Genomic DNA, 6,703 nt, shown 5'->3' with positions numbered 1-6,703 from the left:
TTCTAGAAAGAGGCAGGGAGTTGTTGCCTGATCTCAGAGCCAGGCCTTCTTGGAGTCAGGTCTGGAACCTCAGTTTCCCTGACTCTAAGACCAGGCACCCATACCATGTTGTTGTATGTCCTCTACCCTTCTGCTGCTTCTCACTCTAAGCATAGTTTTATTTATTAATGCCCCACTTATGGCCTATAATCTAAACACAATTTGTTAGCTAAAGAAACAATTAGCTTGTTTGTTTGAAGTATAGACAGAGGATAATTCATGAATTTGCTAATTGTTCTTCCCTGCTGGGGGATATTAGCCAGACATTAGCCTTGACACGTGAATTATTACACTTGTTTCCAGCAAAATAATTACTTATGTCCCTCCATGGTACTTACGGGTTTGCTGTTTGGTTTCCAGAACACTTTAGAAAGATGGTAACTGCTTCTGTTGATAATCACTGCCCCAGCTCCATAAATGAAAGCCCAGGGGCCAGCGGGGACCTGCCAAGTGGCAGTGGTCCGTGATGCCTCCTCCTTGGGCAGAATCATGGTTGGCATCTGTCAGCGATCCGGCGGTGCCATTGGAAAAAGAATTGTCCAAATAACCTCTGAGAAGGCCTGAGAGTGGCTCATCTATAGTCTCTGCCCCCTCCCACATTTCCATGGACACAACTGTGGAAATCTTCCTGGCCCTCCCCACCTTTGTCAGGGAGAATGCTGGACCCACTGCCTCTCAGCAGAACATTTAGGGGAGCAATGTCCCCAGAATGTCCACTCCTCATGCCCTTGAAGGAGATTTCTTGAGCACTAATACCCATGATCTTGGAGATTATGGCATGTTCAGGGTCAAGATTCTTGATGAGCATTTCTGAGGCAGGTTGGTCTGAGTCCTAGGTGGAAAGTGTGAGTCCTACTCCTTGCTCTCTCACTCTCTAATTGCTTGATCTTGTCCACTTGACTTTCAGGGGCCCCGTTTTGAAAATTAAGAGATTGGCCCAGTGCTTACCATAATGCAGAATATACAGAAGAAGCTTCATAAAGGCTTATTGGGGGTGATTTTGCCCCCAGATGACCTATAATGTTTTCCAAATCTAAAATTCATCCAAGACCCAGTTTGGAATTTGTGGTATAATGGGCAGAAAACCAACTCCAAAGTCAGGAAGACTTGGGTTCTAGTCTCACCTGAGATACATCTGACTGTGTGTATTTGATTCATCATTTCATTTTTCAGGGTTCTGGACAAACCTTGGACATGATAGCTTGTAGAGAAATTGCCAGTCATTTTAGGCAGAGATCTTCTCCAACCAGGAATTCCCAGTGCCAATGGAATCAGAGAACCAGTTATATAGCCTCATGAGGGCTCATAATCACAGAGAAAGTACATTGTCAGGAGCTCATGAGCTGTAAGACTAAACAGTCATTCCCCCCCACCCACCCCCAATCCTCCAGAGTTCCCTTTGTCAGTAGAAATCAGTAGGAGTGAGAGTTGGAATAGTATGTGTCCCAGATGTCCTCTGGTTTCCCTTCAAGCCTGAGGGTTTTGGTGTTCTGGTGGGTTAGAGGGACCACAGAAAGAATGTTGAGTTCCATTCTACGTACCTATGTAGGGAACTTAGGGGAGATGGCTCCAGATACTCTTCAGAAGAGATGCATGAAGAAAGGAACTCCTGGAAGGCGATGGGGAGAGAGAGGCTTTGAATGGAGGACAACAGCCCTCTAGGTTGTGGCAGTGCATGGGAGCCAGCCCCATCCGTGCCCATCCACCTCCAAGGTCTAAAATTCTAGAGACTGTGGAGAAGCTCCCTTGATGAGATTGTTCTCTCTCTCTCTCTCCTTGTATGAACTGAGATCTTACCTTGCTTCCAACTAGAGAATTCATTTACTTTTGAGTATTTTCTAGCATATTCTAATCTGTAGGACTTCTACAATTCCTCTTTATATTTTTATTTGGATAGATGGGTTACTTATTAGTCTTTCTTTGAAATAGTCTTTTGTGCCACTACACTGGGAAGTGTAGGCTGGTGAGAACAAGGACTATCTTCCCCTTGAAAAAATCAGGGAAATGGCTTTCCTTTAGGCTCATTACCCTAGATCAGAAATATAATTCTAGCCCAATGGCCCTTGTGAAAACTGGAGGAGAGATTGTTTGACTCAGCTGTCCCAAACCTTGCGTGTTCCTCCTCACCACCGCCCCCACTTACCATGTCCTCAGTTCAGACGTGACACGGCCGTTCTCCAGCTCTCTGGTGGGTGAGCCAGACTCCATGCCACCCTCAAGCCACATTTATATATTTAGACAACCCACAGGCATATATGTGGGCACCGTATCTCACATAAATGTCAAATGTTATTGTTATTGTGACTGTTATTATTCTCTTGTGTAAGGAAAAATGCACCCGGTAATAATGGCCTATTGCTTTGAGCATCACTGGCCCAGCTCCCTCTTCTGGGAAAGCCTCTCTGTCCCAAAGCAGCTGCATCTGACTGAGTCAGAAGGTAACCCTTGTGTTCCAAGAGGCTGCATCAGGAGGGATTCTATTTTTAGTGAAGGATAAGTCACTCAGGGGATGTGTTAGGAACTGGACCAAGTGTTGGATTCAATTTTATTTTCTTTTGGTTTGGGTTTTTGGTAGGGTTTTTTCTTTGTCTTTTCTTTTTTTGTGAGGCAGTGGGGTTAAGTGACTTGCCCAAGGTCACACAGCAGGTAAGTATCAAGTGATTGAGGCTGGATTTGAACTCAGGTCCTCCTGACTCCAGGGCTAGTCTCCACTGCACCTCCTAGCTGCCCCTATGAACTCAATTTTTAGTAAGTATACAGGGTGTTTGGACTGAGGGAAGACCATTTCCTCTAAAATTACAACTCACAATTTGATTGCTCTTTGATGCTTAGGATAGAGGGAATCATCTCCCATTTCATTAATGAGAAAACTAAGACTAGTTACGTGACTTGTCCAGAGTCATCAGACAGCATTTGAACCCAGGTCTCTGATCTCTGAGCCAAGTTCTTGCCCTTCCACTACCCCTCTACACAACTTCCCCTTCACAGAACTCAGCAACATTCCAAGGATAAATCTCCTTCTGTGATATTCTCTGCTTAGAGTGAGTTGAAAGCAACTTCCCAGCCATCCGCTCTTAAATTCCTAAGATTGAAGAAAGAGGAGATGGTGCAAAGCACCCAGAGATGATGTGAAAGGACAAAAAGGGAAAGGAGACAGAGAAGCCAAGGTTGTGGTTGTTTCAGGGGAAGGTAAAGACCTGTATGGGATCTTCTCACCCCCACTGACTCTCTGATGGCAAGTAGTTGCCACAGTGAGGTGCAGGCTTCTCTTTGTCCCCCAGATACTTTCTCATCAGCAGCCACACCAGGGCCCCCTTCATTTGTCCCCTTGCTAATTCTGGAGCCTCAATCATTCTATCTGCTCCCTGCCAGGTCCAACTTTCCAAATCCAATTATTCCTCCCTGGCCACCAGGTTCCTGTATGTGCTGTCTTCTCTATTAGAAAGCAAGCTCCTTGAAGTCAGGTACCATCTTAACTTTTAGCTTTTTATCCCTAGCATTTGACACATAATAAGTACGTTTAATAATAAATCAAATAAATGATAAAAATAGCAAATGCTTTTCCATTCATTCACTGATGACCTCCCAGGGTCATACAGCCAGCATGTGCTAAAGACAGGACTTAGATTCTTTAAACACTCTCACTATCTCTAAATTACATTTATGTGGTCCCTTATATATAAGCTCTCCTGTAATACTCAGGTTCTCTAAGGCAGGTTCTATAGAGCTCCATTTTACAAATGAGTAAACTGAGTCTCAGAATAGTTAAGTGATTTATCCAGTTACAGTTTCAGGTGAAACTACTATGCTCAAAGTTTGTTCTTTTCCCATCACATGTAAAATATCTATGACCAGGAGAAGCTTTTTTTTTTCCATTTCACTGAAACCACAGGTTCACATGTGATGGTTCTCACCTCTGGACTCCTATACGTCAAACCAAGAACCTGGCCATCTTTTGCTAACCAAGCTCTCCATCTGGGGCAAAATTTTCCTTGATTGAAGTGCATCAAATAACCTTGAGGAGACTGTAAGATTGAACACTTCTCCATGCAAGCCTGGCCTGTGTTCATCTAGCTGTCCATAAGTCATAATTATATTTTGTACATTAAAGTCTTATATCTTTGACCTATTCGGTATACCAAAAACAGTTTAACCTTTCATCCGAGGCATGGATACCATTTTCCTCCTAGAAAGACAAATTCATATTATGCCGTTAAATCAGTATCAGCCTGACCTTTAAACACATCAGTGTTTCTTGGAAAAATATTATGTGGAGGATGCCAACTGTGGTAAACAATATTAGCTCCTCCAACCCATCGTTGAGTCATGCTGGGCTGAGGCTTATCAAAATAAGGGGTTGGGAATCAGCAGGGACCAGAGATCTTCTGATAAACTCCACAGGATATGAAGAATGATGTAAATGCAACCGAGCTAGCAGGCTGGCTTCTCTATCACTGTTCCAGAGATAACTGTGAAGGTGAATCATTTACCACCACCTACCAATCCAAATGATTTCTAATTCTGAAGGGGCTACATTGATTTCATTGGTAGCTAGCAATTTACTTAGCCAAGATCGTTATATTTATGTGTCTGTGAAATCTTCACAATAATTATATACTGGTGCTATCTCCAAAGAGCTATATATATATTCTCATTAGTCATATACCTCCAAGCATATTATCCATTTTTTTGCAGCAGCTTTTGAATCATATAAAAGACTTCTCTCCATATGAACGTTTGTTCTCTTAATTTCATTCAGTTCAACGAGTATCTGTTCAATACCAATCACATAAAACTTTGTACTGGGGATGCAAACAGAAAAATGAAGCCTTCCCTGCCCTCAAGAAGCTTATATGCTAAGGGGTTGGGGGAGAACAGGAGCAAACTCACACACCAAATCTCATAAATAATATGATGGCTGCTTTCTTCAGCCAGTTGTGTTGAGTGTATAAAATTGTTGTAATTTTAACAGGAATCTCTAATCAAAGAAAAGACAACACTGAATGTGTTGGAAGGTAGGGGAGGAAAGCTAAGTGAAATCTGGAATTACTTTAGATTGTTTCCAAAACATTTTTGTATTTGAAATTATTCCAAAGGTAATTCAGTTCAACAATTCTTGTGTATCAGTTAGTACCCTAGCCACTTGAGATAGAAGAAGGAAATCATTGCTGATCTCAAGAAGCTGATGTTCCATAGGCGGTAGGGCCCAGATTAGTGAACGTCAACTCTGCTCCTCCAAATCACTGAAGGGGCAACATTACTATTGGAAGGAGTCAAAATGGGTCTCATGGAGAACATGACAGCCAAGATGAACTTTAAATCAAGCCAAGAATTCTAAGATGCAAAGAATTTTATTTCAGACCAGCATAGAATGATGAGTAAAAAGATGGTGGCCTTTCCAGATTCCATGAGTGAGTTCTTCCAGTTGGGTCCCCTTTGTAATATTATCTGACCTCAGCAGGCAGTTTCATTTATCTGAGACTATTTTGGATGGTGGTGTTTTAAAGTTACTGAAAAAAAAGTGAACAGAATGGGGCAGGAAAGACTGGATACTTTTATTCATCAGGGATATGAATGGTATCTAGTCAGTCAATTAGTAAATATTTATGAAGCACCCATGGATGCCAACCACTCCAGGGTAAGGCTGAAGATGCAGATACAAAGAATGGAACCATCTTTGAGTGTGCATTCTAGTTCAGGAGACACCAAAGTCAACCAAAGTAGACTAGAAAATGGTGGATTCCCTCTTCATTAGAAATCTTCAATCTCAGAAGGGCATGAAATAAGGAAATCAGCATTTTTATTGTACCAACAATGTACCAAGCACTGGGCCATTTTACAAATGCAATCTCATTGGATACTCACAACGACCCTGCAATGTAGGTTTTATTATTCTCCGCATTCCCAGGACCATTGTTGTTCAGTCATTTCTGACTCCGTGTGACTCCATTTGGGGTTTTCTTGGCAGAGATCCTGGAGTGGTTTGCATTTTCTTCTCTGGTTCTCCAGACATTGAAGAAAATGAGGCAAACAGTATGAGTGACTTGTACAGGATCACACAGCTGATAAATGTCTGAGGCCCTAATTTTTTAACTCCAGGCCCAGAACCTTATTGTCTGTGCCACCTAATGGGTGAAGCTTAAAGACTGCTTTAGGTACGTTCTAGGCAAGGTCCTTGTTTGGGTACATGGTTCACTAAAGGTCACTGAGGTCCTTTCTGACTTGGAGGTTCTGCAGTCCCATGATTCTGGCTTCCAATGAGCCTTGGGGTAATGACTTATTATCATTGCGTCTTAATTCTTGACTACAAAATAAATCCCATTGAGTCCACTTGCAAGCATAATGCAGGTGAAATGGAAGAAAACACTCTAGGACCAGTGCTAGATGCCAAGACACAACCCAAGGTCACTCCCAACGCTAAAGCTATTGATCCAATGACCTTGCTATTTGGTCCAGCCCCATGTCTTTGAACGGATGCTCAATGACTGAAGACACTAAAGCCCAGAGAGGTTGTGACATACTCAAAGTCACACAGCTAATCAATGACGGAAGACTTTTATGAGATCCTACTGCGCACAAGAATGAAACACTTCCTGCCCTCAAAGAACTTACATTCTTCTAGAAGAAAACAACAGGTTCACCTAAAAAAGAGAAAATAATTACA

Source organism: Macrotis lagotis, chromosome 4 (genome assembly GCF_037893015.1).
Source record: "Macrotis lagotis isolate mMagLag1 chromosome 4, bilby.v1.9.chrom.fasta, whole genome shotgun sequence".
NCBI lineage: Eukaryota > Metazoa > Chordata > Mammalia > Peramelemorphia > Peramelidae > Macrotis > Macrotis lagotis.
This window is presented reverse-complemented; position numbering follows the sequence as displayed.